Raw genomic sequence first — 25,677 nt, 5'->3', positions numbered from 1 at the left:
AATGGTAGGTCAAGTGGATTGCACTCGACACCTTTGTTGAGCCCTCTCTATTTGCTCTTGAACTTCTTTGCTTCTAGGACAAGGACCTTAGGTAGGACGTATAGGTCAGGCCTATCGCCCTACCCTAGGTCTATGTCCTCATCATTAGCCCCCGAATGGATTGAGGTCCGAGTGAAAAGATGGTTGAAGTTGATCTTGCTTTGACTCTTGCCTTTCTCAAGAACTCATTTCTGAACGGAGGCTAGTGTTGGTACTTCGGCTTCGTTTCAGTCGCCTTGATCGATTCAGGAATTGCCGATTGGTTATTACACCCGCCGAGTGTTCTCTTTGACGCAAAATCTTTGGCGTGTTCGGTGGCAGAGGATCCCGGATTTCGCGGGATTCGAAATTTCAGTGAAAGCGCGCCATGCGGAGCGTGCCGTGGTAAGCGGAGTGGATAAACAGGACATTTTGATTTCTACGCCACCTTTTTCGCCACGTATCCCATGTCCGACTGTTGCGGGATTTGACAGGATCGCCTGGACCCACGCGTCAGCCACTCGGAAGTGGGCCTTTAAAAGTGGCGAGGCCGAGGCGTCCGCACTGTGCGTGCCCATTCTCCTTCTTCTTCCTCTCACTCTTTCATCCCATCCGACTTCTCCACTCCCGACCCCTCCGCTCCGCCGCCATGGGGAAGGAGAAAACGGCGGCGCTGGAGCGCGCGAAGAAGGCGACGGGGGCGGCGAAAGGCAGGAAGACGAATCGGGGATCTTCATCTCGCTCGGGGCTGCCGCGGGGTTGGATCCACGGAGATTGGATCCGTTCCTCGCTTCAGCAGGAGGACTTGGATGATATGGCCGAGTCAGCGCTGATCGTCCATGGGTCCGCGCGGCTGCCGGAGGGGGAAACGGAGCCACAGCTGCAACCGGGAGAGTGTGTTCTGCTTGCCACCCATGTCGACCGCGGTTTCTCGCTTCCTCCACACCCCTTCTTTCGAGGTTTCTTGAATTTCTTCGGGGCTCAACTCCACCATTTCACTCCCAACACCATCACATACCTTGCCGCATTCGTGTCCATGTGCGAGAATTTTCTGGGGTGTCGACTGCACTGGGGTCTCTTCAAGCACATTTTCACCATCCGCTCCCAAACAGTGAAGAAAGCGAACTTGAACGACGAGAAAACCCATGTTATCCATATGTGTGGCGGTCTGGGTATTCAGAAGAGGAAGAGGAGTTCCTTCCCTTCGATGACTCTTCCTGAGTCGGTCAGGGGCTGGCAGTCGACCTGGTTCTATTGCCAGGATATTGCGACTCCAGGCCAGTCGACTGGACTTCCCCCTTTCTATCTTGATCGTGTTCAAACTCCATCTTCGTTGAAAGTGACCGCCGCGGAGAAGCCGGAGACGGGCATGTTGGTCGAGAGAGTAGTTCAACTGATCAACCAAGGTGTCACCGGCATGGATCTGCTGGAGGTGTTCCTTAGTCGACGCATTCAACCACTCCAAGCTCGTGACCACTCCATGTGGATGTACTCCGGGGTTGGTGATACTGCTCGGGTTCATCCGGAGGAGGTGGAGGCCAAAACAGTGGCCGAGTGGTTGAGGGGCATCATTGGGAACAAGGACAACCCCAGGGGTGCCAGGAGGGTCAAACCTTTCAGCGAAAGCAACGAGCCAGACAAGGTTTGGCCACTACACTTGATTGAATTTGGATGTGTTTTCTGACTGTTTGTTGATCCGACAGATTCCCACTCGGCTCCTTGTTTTGTAGATTTATACAGAGATGTACTCAATGCCCAATGGCGAGCAAGCTCTGGAGCAGGACCATAAAGGCGAGGAGAGCGGCGAGTGGGAGTCACCAGCCGACGGTGATGAGGATGAGAGCGATGAGTCGGACGACGAGGAGGTAGCCGACTCACCACCTCGTTTCGAACGTCGATCCAAGCAGCACCATGATCCCGCGGGCAGGCGCGGCAAGGCTGTGGCCTCGAGCGCTCCATCTCAAAAGCGCGCTCGGTCTTCGACTCCAGAATTGGCTGAGAAGGTCACCAAGCAGCCCAAGATCAATCCTTCGAAGGCTCGGAAGACCCTGCCTAAAATCAAGATGGACGTTCCTGTTGCTTCTGGGTAAATGTTCTCCCTGTATTTTCTTGTTCTGACCGATTCTCTCGTACTGACTGAGTGGATGATGAACCTTTACAGCCCGGCCTCGGCTGCGACTGATATGGATATCGACAAGACTCCAGTCGACGAGGAAACCGCCGAAGCAGCTACCTCCAAAGCCAGCAAGTCTGCCCGACTCGAATTTATTTGGACAACTGGATTGTTTGTCAGCTATCTCTTTGACTTTCTCTGTCTATTGCAGCACCACGAGACGTTGTTGTGCTTCCGGATGATGAATAAGAAGTACCGCTGAGGGGAAGGAGGAGGAGGGATGCGGAACTGAGCGGGAAGACGCCTGAGGTCCAGGTTCCTTAGTCGACTAAGATGCCTGAGACGGCAGTCGAGCGATCGACAGATCCGGCACGTACTAACTTCACTTTCGCTATCCCGCTGTCGACTGATTGCCCATCAGGATCAGCTGCTCAGACTTCTGCTGTGCCAATACCGACTGCCCTGCCATCATCGCTTTTCACTGCGTATCAGACTCCGGACGACCCACCGGCTGCCGCCAAAGAAGCTCTTCTTCAGTTGAACCTTGTGATGGGGCAAATGAAAGTGGTGCATGAGGCCAGTTAGGTGGCCTTCAACGCCGGAGCAGCTCCGCAGACCAATGTCCAGGTTAGTTGATTCCTGATCGATCATACTTCTCATCCGATCACCCATTGGGTGTGACTGTTATGAAGTTGTACGAGGCAATTTGAGTCGTCTTGAATTGAATCTTTGAACTAGTGGGGGCACTCTTAGTGCACCCACTGGGTGTAGTCCCCGAGACCATAGTTGACTGCGGGCAGTCGACTATGGTCTGAGAATCTAAATTTTGTCACTCGGTCTGGACGGACCAGGTCGAATGAAACCAGAACCAGTGGGGGCACGCTAAGTGCACCCACTGGGTGTAGTCCCCGAGACCGTGGTTGACTGCGGGCAGTCGACTATGGTCTGAGAACTTCTTCTTTTTTATATCTCAGTCAACTGATATGGCTTATACTGCAGAAATCTTGTGATCTTGGGGCTCAGCTTTCTGCAATGAACAAACAGCAAATCAGCCTCAACCTTGATCTGGAATTGGCCAAGAAGAATCTCAAGACTGCTCGTGATGAAGTAGCTGCCATGGGAGGTAACCAATCGTCAACTGTCTATCTCACTGCTGGCACTTTTCCTTTCCATTTTTTGAACCGAGTGACTCCACTCGATCAGATGTATGTAGTGAAAACCGTCAACTCCAAGCCCGTCTGAAGAATGTTATTTCTTTAGAGAAAATGAAGCAGGCTTTGGAGAAGAAGGATTAGGATCTTGCTGCTACATAGAGGGAAGCGCGAGAGAAGACGGCGCTTGCTGACAAGAAGCTTGCTTCAGTCGGCAAGTTAGAAGAAGAGAACTCCAAACTGAAGGCTGTTGTTTCTGACGCCAATCGGGAGGTCGAGCGACTGAAGAAAGACAAGGACAAGCTGACAAACGAGCTTGGGAGCCTCAAGGCCAGGAAGGGCGAGTTGGAGTCTTATCTGGGCCAGCTTGCAGCAAAGCTGGTCCTAAAACTTGAAGGTACTGATGATTGACTGACTTATTGCGGTCGACTGTCAAGCCCGATCATATTGTCGACTCACCGTTTACTCAACTGTGCAGAGCTTTGCCAAGATTTTGAAGCGGAAACTGGGCGGGTCGAGACGGGTCTCGACCCCATAAATTGCCTAGTCAAAGATGACGTCGCAATGAATTTGCTGCGATTGGAATCTCGCATGGACAGCGCGGTTGCTTATCTTGCCCGCCTGAAGGCGGCGATGACTCGGGTTGATGCTGAACTCTGGCCTCAGGCGGAACTATCTCAAGACCTCAAGTCTCTGATGGCTCGACTGAACCAAATACCTGACCGAGTGCAAGAATGGAAAAAGTCGTCTGCTCACTGCGGTGCTGATGTCGCCTTGTCTCTGGTCCGAGTGCACTGCAAGGATGTCAAAGAAGACAACCTGGCGGAGCTCAAGGTTGCTAACACAAAAAGGCACACTTTCCAGTCCTTTATGGACACTTTCCTTGACGCTGCCACTCGCATCACAGACAACATAGACCTTGACAATTTCTGCGACCCAGCCAGTCCTTCTCTCGATGAGTGACCAAAAAATATTATGCTCCACCTTTATTTGCCTCGGAATGCCGAGTGATTGTGTAATCTTTAAACTTCTTCGGGCTTGATGCTCGAGTACTTTTGATATGCGGTCTGGAACCTTAGGATTTATCTGAACTTGTTTACCTTGAAATATGCTTGCGTTTGTCTTCGAGTGGGTTTTGTTCTTCACTCGGAATGATCTTTGAACTTGAGATGCAGCTCTGAGGAGGAGATTCCAGTCGACCTGCACCTCATCGTCCTTGTGGATGAAGATGGAGCGTACGTTGTACTTGTGGTGTAGCTCTGAGGAGAAGGTTGCAGTCGACCTGCACCTCGTCGTCCTCGCGGATGAGGATGGAGCGTATGTTGTATTTGTGGCGTAGCTCCAAGGAGAAGGTTGCAGTCGACCTGCACCTCGTCGTCCTTGTGGATGAGGATGGAGCGTACGTTCTATTTGTGGCGTAGCTCCGAGGAGAAGGTTGCAGTCGACCTGCACCTCGTCGTCCTTGCGGATGAGGATGGAGCGTACGTTGTATTTGTGGCGTAACTCCGAGGAGAAGGTTGCAGTCGACCTGCACCTCGTCGTCCTTGCGGATAAAGATGTGTTTCAAACTTAGGCGAGTACTGGACTGCAGCTAAGCCCCCGAGTGGGAGGGTTGCTCACCACTCAGTAGGATTTTTTACACTTAGGCGAGTACTGGACTGCACCTAAGCCCCCGAGTGAGAGGCTTGCTCACCACTCGGTAGGAATTTTTACACTTAGGAGAGTACTGGACTACAGCTAAGCCCCCGAGTGGGAGGGTTGCTCACCACTCGGTAGGATTTGTTACACTTAGGCGAGTACTGGACTGCAGCTAAGCCCCCGAGTGGGAGGGTTGCTCACCACTCGGTAGGATTTTTTACACTTAGGCGAGTACTGCACTGCAGCTAAGCCCCCGAGTAGAGGCTTGCTCACCACTCGGTAGGATTTTCTACACTTAGGCGAGTACTGGACTGCAGCTAAGCCCCCGAGTGGGAGGGTTTCTCACCACTCGGTAGGATTTTCTACACTTAGGCGAGTACTGTACTGCAGCTAAGCCCCCGAGTGGGAGGCTTGCTCACCACTCGGTAGGATTTTTTAAACTTAGGCGAGTACTGGACTGCAGCTAAGCCCCCGAGTGAGAGGCTTGCTCACCACTCGGTAGGATTTCTTAAACTTAGGCGAGTACTGGACTGCAGCTAAGCCCCCGAGTGGGAGGCTTGCTCACCACTCGGTAGGATTTTTTAAACTTAGGTGAGTACTGGACTGCAGCTAAGCCCCCGAGTGGGAGGCTTGCTCACCACTCGGTAGGATTTTTTAAACTTAGGCGAGTACTGGACTGCAGCTAAGCCCCCGAGTGAGAGGGTTGCTCATCACTCAGTAGGATTTTTCAAACTTAGGCGAGACAGATTCACGGCTAAGCCCCCGAGTGAGAGGCTTGCTCATCACCCGGTAGGATTTTTCAAACTTAGGCGAAACGGATTCGCGGCAAAGTCACCCACTAGGGGATTTCAGACGCAAACAAAAGTAACAACAACCATTTAGGAAGACTGTAAAGCCCTTGTCTTTGACAAACAAACTACAAAGGTATTTCTTATTACATCTCATCCGAATGAGTACTCAAGTATAAAAGGGGCGGAGCAGCTCCGCGTTCCAAGCCCGTGGCTCGTCTTTCTGATGCTCGACATTGTAAAGATGGTATGCTCCATTGTGGAGAACTCTAGTGACAATGAAGGGACCTTCCCAAGAAGGGGCGATCTTGTGTGGTTTCTGCTGATCCACTCGAAGAACCAAGTCTCCCTCTTGAAAGGCTCGGCCCCTCACGTTTCTGGCATGGAATCGACGCAAGTCTTGCTGATAAATGGTCGATCGGATTAAGGCCATCTCTCTTTCCTCCTCTAGGCGATCGACTGCGTTCTGCTGGCCCATTCTGCTTCATCTTCAGAGAAGAGCTCGACTCGGGGTGCATTGTGAAGCAAGTCACTCGGTAGAATAGCTTCAGCTCCATAAACCATAAAGAATGGAGTTCGGCCAGTCGACCGATTGGGAGTTGTCCTCAATCCCCAAAGAACTGATGGAAGTTCATCGACCCAGGCGCCTGCTGCGTGCTTGAGATCAAGCATTAGACGGGGTTTTGGTCCTTTGAGAATCAAGCCATTTGCTCTTTCTGCTTGTCCATTCGACTGTGGGTGGGCGACTGAAGCATAGTCGACTCGTGTGCCTTGGGAAGCACAGAAGGCTCTGAACTCATCAGAATCAAAGTTCGGCCCGTTGTCAGTGACGATGCTGTGCGAAACTCTGTATCTGAATGTCAATTCTCTGATGAAACTGACGGCAGTACTAGCCTCAAGATTCTTGATAGGCTTGGCTTCAATCCATTTGGTAAACTTGTCGACTGTTACAAGCACATGAGTGAAGCTGCTCCTACCAGTCCTCAGGGGTCCAACCATATCCAATCCCCAAACAGCAAAGGGCCAGACGAGTGGAATAGTCTTCAGGGCTGACGCAGGCTTGTGGGACATATTGGAGTAAAACTGCAGCCTTCACATTTGTCGACTATATCTTTCGCCATTTCATTTGCTCGTGGCCAATAAAATCCAGCTCGGTATGCTTTAGCCACAATGGTCCGAGAGGACGCATGGTGACCACAGGACCCCGAGTGGATGTCGTTGAGGATCATTTGACCTTCTTCTGATGTTACGCATTTCTGGCTGACTCTAGTTACGCTTTCCCTGAACAGATGTCCTTTTATCACAGTGAAGGCTTTGGATCGACGGACGATCTGTCGAGCCTCTTCTTCATCCTCTGGGAGTTCCTTCCTAAGGATATACGCAATGTATGGCACTGTCCAGTCGGGAGTGATGACCAAAACCTCCATGATCAGGTCGACCACGGCTGGGACTTCGACTTCAGTCAGATCTGTCGCACTCTTAGGCTGCAGGGGCTCTTCAGTGAAAGGATCTTCTTGAACTGAAGGCGTATGAATGTGTTCTAAAAACACGTTGCTGGGAATGGCTTCTCTCTTGGAACCTATCTTTGCCAAATCATCAGCTGCTTGATTTTTCAGTCGGGGTATATGATGGAGCTCTAACCCCTCAAACTTCTTTTCCAACTTCCTCACCGCATTGCAATAACCAGTCATAGCTGGGCTTCTGACGTCCCACTCCTTCATCACTTGATTGACTACCAAATCTGAGTCGCCGTAGACCATGAGGCGACGGACGCCGAGCGAGATGGCCATACGTAACCCATACAAAAGTGCTTCATATTCCGCTTCGTTATTGGAGGAATCAAAGTGAATCTGGAGAACATATCTGAGCTTGTCTCCTCGGGGGGATACCAGTACCACCCCAGCAGCGGAACCATTCAGCATCTTGGAACCATCAAAGAACACGGTCCAGTGCTCCGAGTGGATTTGAGTCGGCAGTTGCTGTTCGATCCACTCGGTGAGGAAATCTGCTATTGCTTGGGACTTGATAGCTTTCTTTGCCTCAAACTTAATATCCAAGGGAAGGAGTTCAATCACCCACTTTGCCACTCGACCAGTTGCATCTCTGTTGTTCAGAATCTCTGATAATGGAGCATCGCTGATGACTGTAATGGAGTGGTCAGAGAAATAATGTGCAACCTTCTTCGTGGTCATATAAATCCCATAAACAAGCTTCTGATAATGTGGATATCTTTGCTTTGATGGGGTCAAAACTTCAGAAACATAATATACTGGGAGCTGAACTTTATAGGCTTTTCCTTCCTCTTCCCGTTCGACCGTAAGTACTGTACTGACAACTTGTCCAGTGGCTGCAATGTAAAGCAGTAAAGGCTCTTTGCTGATTGGGGCAGCAAGCACCGGCTGGGTGGAAAGCAGAGCTTTGAGCTCTGCAAATGCTGCATCAGCTTCAGGAGTCCACTCGAACTTAGCAAACTTCTTCATTAGTCGGTAAAGAGGCAATGCCTTTTCACCGAGGCGAGAAATGAATCGACTTAAGGCGGCCAAACAACCTGTAAGCTTCTGGACATCGTGCACACGCACAGGGCACTTCATTCGGAGAATGGCACCAACTTTCTCTGGGTTAGCATCGATCCCTCGTTCGGAAACGAGGAAACCGAGTAATTTTCCGCCCGGAACTCCGAATGTGCACTTTGATGGATTAAGCTTGATAGCATACCTTCTGAGGTTGGCAAAAGTTTCAGCAAGGTCAGCCAACAGGTCGGAACCTTTACGTGACTTGACCACAATGTCATCCATGTATGCTTCCACATTCCGACTGATTTGAGTGAGTAAACACTTCTGAATCATCCTCATGAATGTGGCTCCAGCATTCTTCAGACCGAATGGCATGGTGACATAACAGAAGCACCCGAATGGAGTGATGAAAGCTGTTTTTATCTCATCGGGTCCATACAGTCGGATCTGATGATACCCGGAATAAGCGTCCAAAAAGGACAAGCGCTCACACCCTGCAGTTGAGTCGACAATTTGATCGGTGCGGGGGAGAGGAAAGTGATCTTTCGGGCAGGCCCGATTGATATCTTTGAAGTCAATGCACATGCGAAGTGAGTCGTCCTTCTTGGGGACCATGACAACATTGGCTAACCACTCGGAGTGGTAAATCTCTCGGATAAACTCAGCTGCTAGGAGTCGAGCCACCTCTTCACCGATTGCTTTTCTCTTCTACACGGCGGACCGTCGAAGGTGTTCTTTGACCGGTTTCACTTTTGGGTCGACTCACAGACAGTGCTCAGCCAGCCCCCTGGGAACACCTAGCATGTCAGAAGGTTTCCATGCAAAGATGTCCCAATTCTCACGGAGGAACTGGATGAGCGCTTCTTCCAATTTGGAGTCGAGTGTTGTCGAGATGTGAGTCAGAGCAGCATTGGGATCGGTCGGGTGAATATGAATCGGCTTCGTTTCACCAGACGACTGAAATGCTGAATCTGTGGCAGGCTTCTTAGCTCGCAACAAATCACTCGGATCTGCATTTTTTTGATACTCCTGTAATTCCACAATTGCCATTTGTGCATCGGCGATCTTTGAGCCCTTCTAGAAGCACTCTTTTGCCTTCTTTCGATTGCCAGTGATGGTAATCACTCCTTTAGGACCAGGCATCTTCAATTTAAGGTAAATGTAACATGGTCGAGCCATGAAACATGCATAAGCCGGCCTGCCTAGAATAGCATGATAAGCGCTCTGGAAATCGACGACTTCGAACGTCAACTTTTCCTTGCGATAATTCTTGGAATCACCGAAAACCACATCGAGGGCGATCTGGCCGAGTGACTCAGCCTTCTTGCCAGGAATAACCCCATGGAAACTCATATTGCTTTCACTGAGTCTCGACATCGGAATGCCCATTCCTTTCAATGTCTCCGCATATAGTATGTTCAGACCACTGCCACCATCCATCAAAACCTTAGTCAACCGAGTGCCTTCGACGACTAGGTCGACCACCAACGCTTGCCTCCCAGGGGTGGCTATGTGTGTCGGGTGATCAGACTGGCCGAATGTAATGGCTGTCTGGGACCACTTTAAATAACTGGGCGTCGCCGGAGCGACCATGTTCACTTCTCTGTTGATGACTTTCAGTCGACTCTTTCTCTCAACATCAGCGAAAATCATCAGAGTGGAATTGACCTGGGGGTAACCATCATCGTCCTCTTCCTTATCCTCAACTTTGTCCGATTCTTTCTACTTTTCTTTGGGTTGTTTCTCTCGGAACTGCTGGATTAGGAGCCGACATTGTCGAGTGGTGTGTTTCGTGTAAATGAGATTACCCTCCTCATCTTTTTTTATGTGAATGTGGCATGGTAAATCCAACACATCATTTCCGTCTTGATCTTTTACTTTCTTGGGGTTCCATGGCCCTTTGGGCTTCCCCTTGAACTTTCCTTGAGTCACGACTAAGGTTTCTCCAGGAGCAACTGGCTCGGCTTTGCGCTTCTGCTTCCGACTGGGGTTCCCTTCCCCGGTTTCGTGGGCGTCTGTTTTGTGCTTGCCACTCTGGAGCCGATCCTCCTCTTCACCATTAGCATACTTGGTGGCAATTTCCATCATTCGACTCAGAGACATATCTCCGGTCCGACCGAACTTCAGATTCAAATCTCAATACTTGACGCCTTCCTTGAAGGCACAAACTGCTTAGTGATCAGACACATTTTCCACTGTGTGGTGCAACGTGATCCACCTCTAGATATAATCTCTCAAAGTTTCATTCGACTTCTGCACACAAGACTGTAGCTCAGTTAGCCCTGCTGGTCGTTTGCATGTACCCTCAAATGTTCTGACAAACACTCGGGCAAGCTCTTCCCAACTATAAATACTGCCAGGTGCTAACTGATTCAACCACGCTCTGGCCGAACCCTCTAACATCAGAGGTAGGTGCTTCATGGCCACTTCGTCATTGCCACCACCAATCTGCATAGCCACTCGGTAGTCCTCAAGCCAAGTGTCAGGCTTGGACTCACCAGTGAATTTGCTGACTCCAGTCGCCAACCTGAAGTTGGGAGGAATCACTGATGCTCTGATGGCTCTGCTCAAACACTCGGGACCTGAAACATGCACCCTGCTGCCGGTCGGGTAATCTCTATCGTGGCCATCTCTGTGTGCTCTGTTCCTATCAACCAGACCTTGAACGAGAATGGATCTCGTGTCAAAGCCTGGCTCCTGGGGGTCGACTGGAGTCCTTCGCCCACCACTGTGAGGGCGCCTGTCATCGTGTTGCTGAGGTGCGAATGACCCACTCCTTGGGGGAGGCATGGGCACTCAGCGACGATCATCGTGGTCGAGTCAGTGATCATACTGCTCACGGTTTCTGTACAGATCTCGTCGGTCTCCATGTCCCTCATGCCTCGGGGGCGATCTTGGACTGTGAGCCGACTAGACTGTGTCTGCTACCACGGATCTGCTATGGATCCTATTCCGCGACTGAGATACTATTGTGTTTTGTTCTCCTGCTGCCCGGAGTAAAGCCCTGATCTGCATCAAACCTCTGCCAGCTTCTGACTCGGAGGGCTGGATCGACTCTGCTATTCGGGCTGCAGCTGTGAGATTCTAAATCAGAGTTCGGTATACCTAAGTAGGAGGCGGAAAAAGTTGTCGTGGACTGGACTCAGGAATCCGCTGCCGAGCACGCTCGTCGAGTGCGTGCTGGAGATTCTCCAGTCGAGTGCGCTCAGCCAAGTTGGCCAGGCGCACCTCCTCCAAGGCCCGGGCCTCGGGAGTTTCTCCAATGATAGGAGTGTAAAGTGCATCCATGTTGCAGCGGCGAAGCTCTTCCCTCTGCTGCGAAGAGAGGGGCTCGGGGCGGTACTCCTCGTGGGCACATGACGGATCGCCTCCGCCGTCGCCACCATCCTCGCGGGGGAAGCCAGGAGGACTGCGCGGTCCGTTGACCATCAGGACTTCCGCCGCGAGGTCACTGCTGTCGCACTCAGACGCAGTCTCAACGGAGCCAGTCGAACAGGCCATAGAGAGTTTCGTCGGGCTCGATTGCCGCGACTTGGGGGGTGGCCGGTTGGCGAGCCACCGCGTGCCTCACCCACCGCTGGAGCCTCGACCGACCGGAACGCTTGTGCCGGTGGACAGCGGGGAGTGAAGACGCCACCGGAGCCGACCGATACTGAGTCAACGGCTACCGCAGGAGGACACCGCGGACGTACGCGCAAAAGTGCGTTGCCCCGCGGACGGGGAGCGCCTCGACGTCGAGTGGAGCTTCTTGGAGCCAAGCGGAGTCATTGGCCACGAACACGAGCGTGCCAAAATGGATCGCGGCCCTCGGCCAATCCTTCGCCTGAAACCATGCTGACGGGGATCGGAAAAATCGCAACTTCTCCAACAAGTCGCTAAGACACCTGCCCCACGGTGGGCGCCAACTGTCGTGGTTCTAAGTCTGACAGTAGAATGGGGGGTAGGGATGTAGAGGCAAGATCTTAGCTATGGAGAAGTTGTACGCAAGAGTTTTACGAGTTCAAGCCCTTCTCGGAGGAAGTAACAGCCCTACGTCTCGGAGCCCGAAGGCGGTCGACTAGATTATATGCGTGTCTGTGTTACAGGGGGTGCGAACCCTTGTCTCAGAGGAGGGGGGTGGCTTATATAGAGTGTGTCAGGACCCCAGCTCCCCTCCGTTACACAGGATTCAATGTACATAAAGTGAGAGCATTACAGGTAACGTCAATAATAAAGTGCTATAAATGATCATTAAGTCTATGAGTAAACGTCCGACCGTTGCTGCGCAGAGTGGCTTTAGGTCTTGTGCGCGTCGAGTGGTTGAGTGGTCGAGTGACTTAAATAAGGAGAGATCTCCGAGTGAATGGTAGGTCGAGTGGATTGCACTCGACACCTTTGTTGAGCCCTCTCTATTTGCTCTTGAACTTCTTTGCTTCTAGGACAAGGACCTTAGGTAGGACGTATAGGTCAGGCCTATTGCCCTACCCTAGGTCTATGTCCCCATCACCCCTCTCCCCCTCTCTTCCGGTGGCGCCGGAACGCCGCCGGGGCCATCATCGTCACCGCAATCTACACCAACACCTCCGTCACCTTCACCAACATCTCCATCACCTTCCCCCATCTATCTACAGCGGTCCACTCTCCCGCAACCTGCTGTACCCTCTACTTGAACATGGTGCTTTATGCTTCATATTATTATCCAATGATGTGTTGCCATCCTATGATGTCTGAGTAGATTTTCATTGTCCTATCGGTAATTGGTGAATTTGCTATGATTGGTTTAATTTTCTTGTGGTTATGTTACTGTCCTTCGGTGCCCATCATATGAGCGTGCGCGTGGATCACACCATAGGGTTAGAGTGACAGAAGCTTCAACCTAGCATAGAAATTGATGCATACGGGATTGAAGGGGGACCAATATATCTTAATGCTATGGTTGGGTTTTACCTTAATGAACGTTAGTAGTTGCGGATGCTTGCTAATAGTTCCAATCATAAGTGCATAGAATTCCAAGTCAGGGATGACATGCTAGCAATTGCCTCTCCCACATAAAACTTGCTATCGGTCTAGTAAAGTAGTCAATTTCTTAGGGACAATTTCGCTACTCCTACCACCACTTTTCCACACATGCTATACTAACTTAATTGTGTCTTTACCTAAACAGCCCCTAGATTTTATTTACATGCTCTTTATTATCTTGCAAACCTATCCCACAACACCTACAAAGTACTTCTAGTTTCATACTTGTTTTAGGTAAAGCGAACGTTAAGCGTGCGTATTGTTGTATCGGTGGTCGATAAAACTTGAGGGAATATTTGTTCTACCTTTAGCTCCTCGTTGGGTTCGACACTCTTACTTATCGAAAGAGGCTACAATTGATCCCCTATACTTGTGGGTTATCAGATTGCAATATGTTCCATCAAATAGTTAAATCGGCCATTGATAAAGTACAATGAGATTTGTTGAAACACCAAAGGATTACCAGTATGTTCTGATTGGTCTTGATGGCAAAAAGTTTTTGCATCGGCTTCTTCAACCTGATTCATTAAGTGATAAGAAGGTAGAAACTGTAGATATTGGGATCAAGCTTTCAAGTAAGAAAGTTGTTCAAGAGCACAATGATAATACTCTTGAGGGCAAAAATTGCATCAAAGTTGCAATGAAGACGCCAAATACTGGGGGGCAACAAGAAAATCCAAAGATCGATGCAAGCAAAGGCCGAGGTAAGCACAAAGGTAAAAGGCCGAAAGTCACTTTCGCGCAACTATTGGAAAAATATCAAAAGATAATTGAGGAGAAAATTGCTTACCGACCAAGTATTTCAAAGGCGTCAAGATCACCCCCTAGGCGCAAATCCGAGGATCGGTATTGGCAAAGTGAGAATCTCAATGCAGCATATTCATATCCTTACTTTGTGTTGGGAAATGTAGCATGCAATTTCGAAAAGAATCCTACGCTCACGCAAGATCTATCTAGGAGATGCATAGCAAGGAGACGGGAAGAGTGTGTCCACGTACCCTCATAGACCGAAAGCGGAAGCGTTTGACAACGCGGTTTGTGTAGTCGAACTTCTTCTCATTCCGACCGATCAAGCACCGAACGTACGGCACCTCCGAGTTCTGCACACGGTCAGCTCGATGACATCCCTCAAACTCTTGATCCAGCAAAGTGTCGAGGGAGAGTTCTGTCAGCACGATGGCATGGTGACGATGATGGTGAAGTGATCCACGCAGGGCTTTGCCTAAGCACTATGAAGACTATGGAGGAAGGCACCGCACATGGCTAGGAATCAATGTTGTGTGTTATAGCGGTCCACCCCCCCCCCCCCCACATATATATAGGTGGGAGAGGGAGGGGAGCAGCAAGGGGCACCCCAAGTAGGAGGGATCCTACTTGGGCGCCTCCTCCAAGTCGGCCTCCCCCCTTCCATAAGTATCGGAGGGGGGAGGAAAGAGAGGGTGGAAGGGAAGGAAAGGGGGAGGCCGAATCCTCCCCTTTCCTGCTCCCTTCCCTCCTTTCCTTCTCCTCCTATTTCGGCCTAAAGGGGGGCGCACCAGCCCCTTAAGGGCTGGTCTGTCCCTCTCTTGGCCCATTAGGCCCATATAGTTTGCCGGGGTGCCCGGAACCCCTTCCGGTGCCCCGATATGTACCCGATACCCCCGGTACACTTCCGGTGTCCGAATACTAACATCCTATACATGAATCTTTACTTCTCGACCATTTCGAGACTCCTCGTCATGTCCATGATCTCATCCGGGACTCCGAACAACATTTGGTCACCAAATCACCACTGCTAGGGAAAACCCTAGTAGAAGCGCGGGTTTTGAGGCTATCAGCAGCGCGGGCAGCCGCGCTACTACTACGGCGCTACATCTAACTGTAAGTAGTAGCGCGGTCTATACCCGCGCTACTACTATTGACTATATCAGCAGCGCTTTTCCGGAATGCGCTACTATTAATTAGCTGTAGCGATTTCCTAGCCCCGCGCTACTGCTATATCTTTCATCATTTCCCCCGGCTTCCTACCCCGTTTCAGCTTCAATAAATTGCAATTTCCAGATACTAGGTACTACTAGATATCAATTTCATAAAGCATTATAGGTACTAGGTAGTACTCCCTCGGTTCCAAATTACTTTTCGTGGTTTTAGTTCAAATTTGAACTAAAACCACGATGAGTAATTTGGAACGGAGGGAGTACTAAATAACAATTTCATATATACTCAACATGCATCCTCAAGCAGTACTAGGTGATATCGACGATGATCATCATATGTAGTTCTAGATGATATCGACGACGATCATCATATGTAGTTCTACATGATATCGACGACGATCATCATATGTAGTTCTAGATGATATAGCCTCACACATATGTAGTTCTAGATGATATCGACGACGATCATCATCCTCAAGCCTGGGCTATGGGTGTTTCTGATAGTAATTAGGATGGCCTGTCCAACACGAAGATTCTTGCCAATGAGGAATCTCTTCCACCCAACCGAGTTTAAGTGTGTGCGACCGTCTGTGTCCATGCAGTAAGTACAGGTAGTGACGGAGCCCCTTGCGGTAAGGCATAGTCCAGCTGAGACTTCTTCATCAGGCTTGATACCACAACTCACATATAGGTTCTTTGGAAATTCCTGAATAAGAAAAACATATCAATTAATAAATAGCCTCGCACATACTCTTGCAAATATATTTCTATTAAGTATAGATTTCTACACTATCAAAAGACACAGTACTACACATTTGTACTAATTAAGCATTAATTCTACTAATAAGTACATATGGATTATCTACACTATTAATAGTTCCTTGGATTCTACACTAATAAGCATGTGATCAGACTCTACACTAAAGCATATCATCGACTAGATTCCACACAGCATATCATTGGACTCTACACTAAGCATATCATCAGATTCACTAAGCATATCATCGGATAATTTGCATTTGTAAGTATAACAATAAAGCATATATATATCATCAAATTACTACAGTCAGTATAACATACCATTTCATCCCGATCGACCATGGTACTTGTCAGGCGGGTCACGAATGGCACCCCGACAAAGTTATTATGTGGCGGAATTATGTCCCATAGGTTGCACACCTCCTCCTTGCTCAGCCTCATTCTGTGAGCTACGATGGCTTCATGAAGTGGGTTCTCATCATATTCATCGAGTGGGTCCTCATTATCTTCATCATCTTCGTCATCTTCATCATCTTTGTCATCTTCATCATCTTTGTCATCTTCATCATCTTCCACCAGGTTGATATAAATGACAGCCAGCTTGGGTCTTTCTGCTCTCAAGGAGAAGCTGATCAACTCACCACTAGTAAGACGCATGTGGGCGAGGAAATGGGCCCATCCATCTCCTCCAATCTGCGACATATTGCGTCCTTTCTCGGCCTCCATAGTGTACGGCCCCCAGGAGCCTCAAATGTCATAGTGTCTCCTGTCAGCTTGTTGAATTTCAACCTCACATTGCATGGGACGATCTGTGTAAAAAAAGCAAAATGACACAATGCAGTAATGCCAACACTAAAAATAAAATAGTTGTTACATTTCATCTAATTTCTTACCGCCGCATGATGAATACTCGGCTGGAAGTAGATGACGAACAACTTGCCAGTTGCAAGGCTGCTCGCGCACCTTGACATGCACAGTCGACATGGTGGTGGTGGTGGCGCCATTTTCCTAGAGCAATATGATCAAAGGATTAACGATACACTTCACAGGAAAGAAAAACAGTAGCATGTGATATTTTTGGTTCTTCTTCAGTTATATTTTCATAGTGGAAACCGATCCCAAAAAGTTAACAACAAGCTCTCAATTTGATGAAGAGATTCTTCTGGGAGAAGCAATTTGATGGACAATTATAATCCTAAGATCTAGTAACATACAAGATGACAAGGTATCACCTATGAAAGCATTTCAGTGGCACCTATTGTCGAAAAATCTATTTGGCCCCTACCAAAGGTATAATCCTAAGATCTGTAATAAGTTACCTACCAAATCAAGGTACCACCTACCAAGACACATTTCATCTAATTTGGCCCCTATTGCCTAAGATAACTGATTAAAAAACAAGTGGCAAATTTAATTGGGATTAACTTAGCACTTGCAAACTAAATACTTGTATCAAAACCAATATCTAGCAGATCACGGTACCACCTACCAAAGCATTTCAACTAAATTGGCACCTACATTTTGCAAAAAATAACTTATTACAGAAAAACAAAAGCATCTAGTTATCCATATGAAATTCGTAAGCCCTCGCTGCATCTAGGTAGGGCAGCCCTCGGGGGTGCTGTCGAGGAGGAGGGATGACATGGTGACCTCGGTCGGGGGTGCTGACGAGGGGAAGGCCGGTGACTTTCCTATGAGAGGGGGCGACGACAGCGGCCGGCGAGCGGATCAAGGGCGGTCGGCCAAAGGCGCCCGGCCAGAGCTCGCGGGCAGCTACAGAGTGGGCGGTGACAGGGTGGAGGAGCAGCGGACGGGCGGTGAGAGGGGGGAGGAGCATTACCTACGGCAGCGGTGGCAGAGGAGAAACCCTAACCGCAGCTGCCGGCGTCGGGCGGAGGGGGACGATTGAGAGATGAGCGTGCTGGGGGCCGACCGGGCCGCGTGTTTTGTTTTGCTTTAGCAGTAGCGCGGGTACAGGAGCGCGCTACTGCTAAGCCCAACATCAGTAGCGGTTTGTCCTAAAAAACGCTACTGCTAAGTCTAAGCATGTAAAAACATCAAAAATATACATTGGTCATCATTGATCTTTTTGTGTAGAATCTAAATAGTCAACATGAATCCTCACCGTACTTGTATAGGCACATGCGAAGATTCATATTGCAGCCACAAATCCTACACATATAGTTCAATGAAGACCAAGTGCTCGAGATAGTTTGAGAAGTAACATATTTAAGGTGGTAAACACCTTGTTCGCTTAGCAGTATGGGACTAAACTTAATTAGTTGCAAGGGGGTGATACTTAGCAGCAGCGAGTTTTGAAGAAAAACGCTGCTACTAAGTACTTTAGCAGTAGCGCGCCCAGAAGAAGGGCGCTACTACTATATCTTGCCTGGAGGCAACGCCGTGGCAATTATAGTAGTAGTGCTTGTTTCACCTAGAGCGCTACTGCTACTGGCTATTAGTAGCGCGGTTTCCTGAAGCTCGCTACTGCTAATTAGCAGTAGTGTCTGTTTTTAAACCACGCTGTTGCTAAGATTCTGTGTATAAGGTTTTTCCTAGTAGTGCACATAATTCATATAATACAAAATCGTCATCAAACGTTAAGCGTGCGGACCCTACGGGTTCGAGAACTATGTAGACATGACCGAGACACCTCTCCGGTCAATAACCAATAGCGGAACCTGGATGCTCATATTGGTTCCCACATATTCTACGAAGATCTTTATCGGTCGTACCGTAATGACAACTTACGTTATTCCCTTTGTCATCGGTATGTTACTTCCCCGAGATTCGATCGTTGGTATCTTCATACCTAGTTCAATCTCGTTACCGGCAAGTCTCTTTACTCGTTCTGTAATACATCCCGCAACTAACTCATTAGTCACATTGCTTGCAAGGCTTCTTATGATGTGCATTATCACGAGGGCCCAGAGATACCTCTCCGATACTAGGAGTGACAAATCCTAATCTCAATCTACGCCAACCCAACAAACACCTTCGGAGATACCTGTAGAGCATCTTTATAATCACCCAGTTACATTGTGATGTTTGATAGAACACAAGGTATTCCTCTGGTATCCGGGAGTTAAATAATCTCATAGTTAAAGGAATATGTATATGACATGAAGAAAGCTATAGCAATAAAACTGAACGATCAATATGCTAAGCTAACGGATGGGTCATGTCCATCACATCATTCTCCTAGTGATGTGATCATGTTCATCAAATGACAACACATGTCTATGGTTAGGAAACTTAACCATCTTTGATTAACGAGCTACTCTAGTAGAGGCTTACTAGGGACACGGTGTTTTGTTTATGTACCCACACATGTATCAAGTTTCCCGTTAATACAATTCTAGCATGGATAATAAACACTTATCATGAATAAGGAAATATAAAATAACAACTTTATTATTGCCTCTAGGGCATATTCCCTTCAGTCTCCCACTTGCACTAGAGTCAATAATCTAGATTACATTGTAATGATTCTAACACCCATGGAGTCTTAGTGCTCATCATGTTTTGTTCACTACAAGAAAAAGACACTTCCATGATGATACGTGTTTGTCACAGTAGGTCACGTTTTCTGTCATGTATGTACATCCATGACAATTTTATGACAGAATCAAGATAGCCATACTTGTGCTGTCATAGAAGTGTTCCATGACATTACCAAAATTATCATCACGGAAGTGTCCACTTCCATGACGATAAATCACGCGTCATAGAAGTGTTTTCGTCAAGGGTGACTGACACGTGGCATCCACCGTAACAGGTCGCTGTTAAGCTATCGGGGCCGGTTTTGGATCTGATAACCCGTTAACAGCCCGGACCAATGGGGATTTTCCACATGTAAAATTCTCATTGGCCAGAGGAAACACGTGTTGGCTCACCGTTGGGACAGATGTCATCCACTCATTGGACAGGAGGCGCCTATGATACGTCGACACGTGGCACGGCCCAACAGAGGCCCATTTTGGTGAAAAGGCCGGCCCGTTTGACTTGGTCAAAAGGTAACGGGCCGGCCCAGGGAAAGCCTGTTAACGGCATGTTCGTATATCGCCCATTTACGGCCCGCTAACTCCCTACGGCCTATCGGAATTAAGCCCAGTAGCTTCATCTGGGCCGTCCAATATGATTCCAGCCCATTGTTACTTCTGGCCCATGTATGGCCCATGATGTCTTTCGGCCCATATGAGGCCCTTCGTAACTCTGGGCCCAATAAAGGCCCGAGATGAAACTGACCCATAATGAAAAGTGTATCGCTTTATACCCATTAACAACCCATTATTCCGTCGGCGGTTTCCAGCCTGTGTTAACTTTCGGCCTTCTAAGGGCCCATTTATTCTTGGGCTCATTTCTAGAATTCGGTTAGTTACGGTCCGTTACTGGCTTGTTCCGTTTGTGGGCCAAATTCAGCCCGTGTTTACATTGGGCCCGTTTGTGGCCCATTAACCCGTGGGGCTGTTTTCATAGCGTTATCAAATACGGCCTATTAACGGCCCATTATTGTCCACGAATAGTATGGCCCATGTTTGGTGAAATGATTATACGCCCCGTTGAAGGCCCATGGATCGTACGACCCGTAGAAGACCAATGGACCCTACGGCTCATAGAAGGCCCATGGGTCATAAGGCCCGTAGAAAGTCCATGGATCGTACGGCCCGTAGAAGGCCCATGGATCCTACGGCCCGCAGGAGGCCCATGGTTACAACAGTCCGTGTGTTGCCATGATTATTGTGGCCTAGTTACCAAAAGTAGGTTATTGTGGCCACTAGAAAAATGCAGAAAAAGAACTGCAGTGACTACAAGCAAACAACTAAACAAGACAATAAGGAAAGAAATAAGCAAGCAGCTAAAGCTAGCCTATTACAGCTATTACACATATTACATCCACTAGGCATCAAAGTTCGCCACCAGTGCAAATATAGGGAACAAAGCAGCATATTACATATACTGGCCGTCAAAATTGGCCACCAGTGCAAATAAACGCGGCAGCAAAACAAAAGCATAACTGAAACAACTTCAGAAGAGCTCAAGAAACGTTATCCTGGGTATCCACCATGCTGGCAATAAGTTTAGCAAGCTTATAGCTTTGTCCTGTTTGGCACTAAAATCCTCCAGGGCTTGCTGTTGCACCAGAAAGTATGCATCTGAATGCTCCAGGGACTTCCGCAGTCCTTCCGCTTATTGTCGCAGCACAGCTGATTGATGTCTTTCAGCTTGTAGTTGAGACTCAAGAAACTGAACTGATTCGGATAGTGAGTTTGAATAGCTTGTGCAAGCGGTAGTGGCCAATAACTCGAACACTAAACCAAGACAGGACTTCGGGGCTGTCTCACTGTCTTCAAGATAGTCTTCCTTAGCTGTTTTATCAGCTTTGTTGGAGACCAACAAGGATATCTAACTATCCTGAACCTTATCTGCATTACTTCCTTTACCATTGCTTAATAAGGCACTCTTCCCCAATATTCTGTCAGCATTCTAAAAGAAGAAACAAGCAGACACATTACAGGTTTAGCGTGTACTAGTATATGAAACTCATTACGGCGAACCAGTTCATTAGTAAGGTGGACAGGATTAAACTACTAAGTCTTCTTTTGCCAAGTACTAGTACATAATAAAAGCATCAAACAAACATATATCTATGTCCTCTGGTCACTGCATTGTCTTGCCAAATCAAAATAGAGACACGGTTCAAATCATATCAGTTCAAGACAAAGCAGCAGTGAAAGAATACAAACCGTGGGAAACTACACGGCACAACAAGATTTCAGATGGGTACGACGGGTCTACATGTACAACAACACTATTGGCTCTGTTGTGATGCTAGTAATGTGCATGATATGAGAAGTCAACTGTATACACAATTGAAATTGAAATAAACAGAGCTATTGATAAGAGCAAACCTGTTAAAGAAACATGCGTGAACATACCTGCTGTGCCATTGGAGTTTCGATTGGATCCTTCAATTTTAAAATAAGTTTGTATGAGTAAATACAGTGATACATGAGCAAAGCAGTATGCACGATAGCAATGGAATCTTAAATTAGAACAGTTGTTCTTCAGGTTTAAGCACTTGTTCTACATGAACAGAGTACAGTAAGACACAAGAATATAGTACTTAAAAAAATGAGCTCATAGACCTTACCACATTCTTGGTTCTGGACCAGTACAGAACAAGGCATTCCCAGTCATCGTCCAGTAAATGTGTCTCAGGAGAACGTAAGGGAATTTGATGAGTTTCTTTGCCAGTGAAGTACGTTTTCTTCAGGTAATTCCGATACTGCCACCAAGCATTCTTGAAGATAGCAGAGGTATTAGCACAGGTTACCTCATCCTGAGTTTCCAAATCGGTCCTTCTCTATAGAGAAAAATGGGAAAATTTGTTGTATTATAACCATCATGGAGGTAGAACGTATGGGACAAAGCAAAGTAATTGCCATGAATAACATTACTTACGCATAACTCCTGGACAAACACCTGCAACTGGCATTTTCCTTCATCTTCAGTATAATATTTCCAAGATGGGAAGATACGCACATAGGATTTAACAACATCAAATGCGATAGATGCTAAACTACGACTGGCTGGTTGTGCTTCCTCCACAGGAATAGGCATACTAACTGGTGGAGTTGGGGTTCGCCGTGGTAGTACTGGCCCTTTGGGCACTGGAGCTGCCTTACTAACTGCTCTTGTTTGGGAGCTCTGTGGTGGAGATGGTGCTGTGTCAACAGGAACTGGGTTACTATCTGCTGGGGTTGGGGTTAGATTGGGTGAAGCTGGTTCTCTGACCATCACAGTAGGGGTACAATCTGCGAGAGTCTGGGTTATGTGTGGTAGGGCTGGTTCTCGTGCATGTACAACCAGGGTGCTATCTCCACCAAGAGGTAGCACTGTTTTATTCGAAGACCGTGTTTTTACTCCGCTAGATACTGGCATCACCCGCTCCAATTCAAATGGTTGATAAACAGGAAACATAGTTGAATGTACAGACATTGTATGAGAGACGGATGCAATAGATAGTGTGGAAAAAAGAGGGCATGAAATAGTTGACATGTATATTGTTTAACTAAAACGGATAGCCTGACATAATTTCACATATATGATGTCTATCTAAACTGGATAGCATAGCATATCATAATTCAAAGATATGATGAATAACTAAACAGGATCGCATGACATAATTCACATACATGTTATCTAAGTAATCAGGATCGCATGATTTAATTCACTTATGTGATTTATATGCGAAACAGAGGGCATTCGATATGATGTCTGAACTAAGAACATGGTGTTGAATATTGTGTATATGATGTCTAAACTATGCAATGCAAGACACCATATGCATGATATGAGCAGTATAACTATGCGGTGGCGGAATAGGACTGGTCATCTGTCTCTGAATCCATCTCTGAGGAGCTATCAGAACCCAACAAAAGATCTGCTTCGACAGGTAGCACTGTCTGCTCTGAAGGCCTTGTTTTCACTCCAGATTTTTTCCATCTCCCACCCAAATGGCTGATTCACGGGAAGAGTAGTTTAATGTACAAACATTGTCGACAAATGGAAATGTAATGAAGAAAAGGATGGGCAAGATATCATTCAAATATATGATGTCTCATTAAACATGATGGCATTGCACATTTCACATATATTATGGCTGGCTAAAAGACATGAGACTGCATAATTCCCATATATGATATAGAAACTAAACAGGTGGCATTACAGAACATGTCTAAACTAAGCAGATGACATATATGATGTCAAAAGTAGGCACTGCAAGGCAACATATGCATGATATGACTAGCATCCTCATGCCAAGGTAGAGCAAACACCTTGGGGGGTAAATAGGAGTGGTCAGCTGCGTCTGAATCCACCTCAGAATAGATACCTTCCTTTGGATTACAATCCGGAGAGGGGGGAGGGTTTCCCATTGAACCCACCATGGAGCGATGTCTGCATGACATTGTATTGTTGCGCAATACTCTTCTCTTTGTCTCTACATGTTCAGCATGACTGTGTACAATATCTGACATGCATACGAAAAAATATGGTGAGATTATGTAAGGAGAGCATGCAGAAATCTAGAGTGATGGTAACAACCAGTGGCTGGATCCAAAAATAATGATAGCAGGCTGATGATTGCTTTAATTTAATAAAAAGACAGATGATGATTGCTTTACTATTTGTTTCCCACCCAAGATGAACAACATAGGCATACCCTAGGTGAACCAGATATTAGACAAAGATAATATTCATTGCTGCCTCGATATGTGCCCCGCAACTAATTTCGAACTCAAGTTTGAACATCAATAAAGTGAAACCATATGAAAGCGTGTATAGTTAGAATGTTATTCTGCCACTAATGCACTTGGTCTTGTTTTCATGCATAGGATTTAGAAAAGTAGGTCCAGGTGGATGTTTTGCTCCATTCCTTTCAACAAAATGCATGAATAATTGAGTAGTAGAGTGCCATAGGAAAATTTCCTATTGCTATGTTTTTCCGTTGAACCACAATAGCCCTAATGGATCGACATGAATGTAGAGTAATAAGTGATGCAACAAGTGTACAACTTCTTTGCCGTAGCCGTGTCGACCTCAGCATCATTGGGTTGGTCGCTAAAGAAGTTGAGACAGAGGTGGCTGCTAGAACATTTAAACAAGTTTGATTCTTTATCGGATCATAAAAACCTACTTTTTGAAGATCTCTTCCTTCTCTTCGAGATCGAACATCAATTGCAATGATTCGATAGACAGCTTATTGGGATAGATGTAGATAAACAACGCCCCCCTAGAAACGTATAGGAGGTTTTCTCCTCATACGGCTCGAGAAAATGATTCGAATTTCTGTCGATAATAATAGAAATTAGACTATGACGTGCATTAATTTCCTTACAGAAAAAACAAATTTCATTTATACTCATGACTCAAGTGGGCTAATTTCGCCTGACAAACTTCGAAGGAAAAATCCTTCCAAAAATTTTGAGTCGTCGTTAAACTCTTTTCTTTGTCTCATTTTGAACGAATTGACTTTTATTCCTTATTCTGATCCAACTCTGTTGTTGGGCACTGCTCTGTTGTGATGGATCGTTCTGTCGTTGGAGCAGCTCCGGTGAGCCGTAAGATGTCAAGGCTGAAGCAGCACAAGACAGACATTGTTAATCTTGAGTGGGATTCTAATAGCATCTCCAATAGATGATGTAAAATTTACATCACCAAAAACCACCTGACTACAACAGATGAGGTAAAAACTGTTGGCTCTGAACTTAACTGTCGAAACTGAATTTACTGTCGAATCTAAATATTACTGTCAAAAATGAACGCAATGGTAGCAGAGAGGCACTTGACATGTAGTTTAGTGAGGGCCCGAAGTTCATCTTCAACCTGCACCCCCCAGAGCCGCCAGCCACCACCGGGCGAACCACCGGGCCCTACGCTGCCTCGCCGCCCTGAAACAACTCCCCACCGCCGCCCCGAAACAACTCCCCACCGCCGGTCCGCCGCCGCCCTGGCCAGCCCTCTAGCCCTCCCCTCCCCACACCCCCCGACGCGCCGAGCTTTTTCTCCAGCGATCCCCATGCCACCGCCCCACCACCGCCCCCCCCAACCGCCAGCGACCATCGCCCCCCAACCTAAACCGTAAGATAGATAGTGGGGTACCTCTCCGGCGAGCCCCCCTCCCCGCTGCGGGTGGTTCTTCCTTAACTCCGGCGAGCCCCCCCCCCCTGAAAATCGACTGACCCAAAAGTCGATTCAGTCGACTGAAGCATAGCTAAA

General features: G+C 47.6%; 1 long non-coding RNA gene across 1 annotated transcript; it reads right to left on the bottom strand.

Moving 5' to 3' along the window:
* Positions 1-11,519: 11,519 nt before the first annotated feature.
* Positions 11,520-24,914, bottom strand: LOC123099893 (uncharacterized). The gene is made up of 3 exons (XR_006448288.1): positions 24,592-24,914; positions 16,701-16,703; positions 11,520-11,531 (listed from the first exon to the last, which is right to left on the bottom strand). It is a non-coding gene; the product is annotated as an uncharacterized lncRNA (long non-coding RNA).
* Positions 24,915-25,677: the final 763 nt, after the last annotated feature.

This window comes from Triticum aestivum, chromosome 4D (genome assembly GCF_018294505.1).
Source record: "Triticum aestivum cultivar Chinese Spring chromosome 4D, IWGSC CS RefSeq v2.1, whole genome shotgun sequence".
NCBI lineage: Eukaryota > Viridiplantae > Streptophyta > Magnoliopsida > Poales > Poaceae > Triticum > Triticum aestivum.
The sequence above is the reverse complement of the archived record's forward strand: the minus strand, read 5'-3'. Positions and strand labels throughout refer to the sequence as shown.